General features: G+C 50.7%; 1 non-coding gene across 1 annotated transcript; it reads right to left on the bottom strand.

Moving 5' to 3' along the window:
* Positions 1-212: 212 nt before the first annotated feature.
* Positions 213-294, bottom strand: TRNAS-CGA. The gene has a single exon. It is a non-coding gene; the product is annotated as a tRNA-Ser (tRNA).
* Between the last annotated feature and the right edge of the window lie 294 nt (positions 295-588).

Raw genomic sequence — 588 nt, 5'->3', positions numbered from 1 at the left:
TTGTTCAACGATCCTAGCCATCATTCAACTCAGGAGATTGGACACATCTAGTGATGACATGGGATTATCGTGGGTGGACAGTGCTGGATAGTCAGCATATATTGCAGTCAGGGCTGTTTTTTTGTAATCTAGGATCTCGTCAGTTGAGCCCCTCAACAGTTATTATTCCTTAACGTAAAATAGATCTTTTGTCAAACTATCCAAGAACATACCGTAGTTGGCAGGATTTGTACCTGCGCAGGGAGACCCTAATGGATTTCGAGTCCATCGCCTTAACCACTCGGCCACAACTACACACAGTTTAGACGCACCTTTGCTGCATTGAATGATCCGCCCCGTTAACCTCCGCTTGCTCAGCGGGGATCGCTCCATTGATCCCCACTGAACCGGCGGATGACAGGGCGGTCCCTGCACACTGTGCAGGGACCGCCCTGTATTTTCCCGCTCTCCCCTATGGGGGATCGGATGAACACGGACCATATGTCTGTGTTCACCTGATCCGATCTGCAGACGGAAGGAAAAATAGGGTTTTCCTCTGTCTGCAGAATCGGAGCATTGCGGAAGCGGGCGAGATCGGGTGTCAGCGGA

The sequence above is a fragment of the Rana temporaria genome, chromosome 4 (assembly GCF_905171775.1).
Source record: "Rana temporaria chromosome 4, aRanTem1.1, whole genome shotgun sequence".
Lineage (NCBI taxonomy): Eukaryota > Metazoa > Chordata > Amphibia > Anura > Ranidae > Rana > Rana temporaria.
This window is presented reverse-complemented; position numbering and strand designations above follow the sequence as displayed.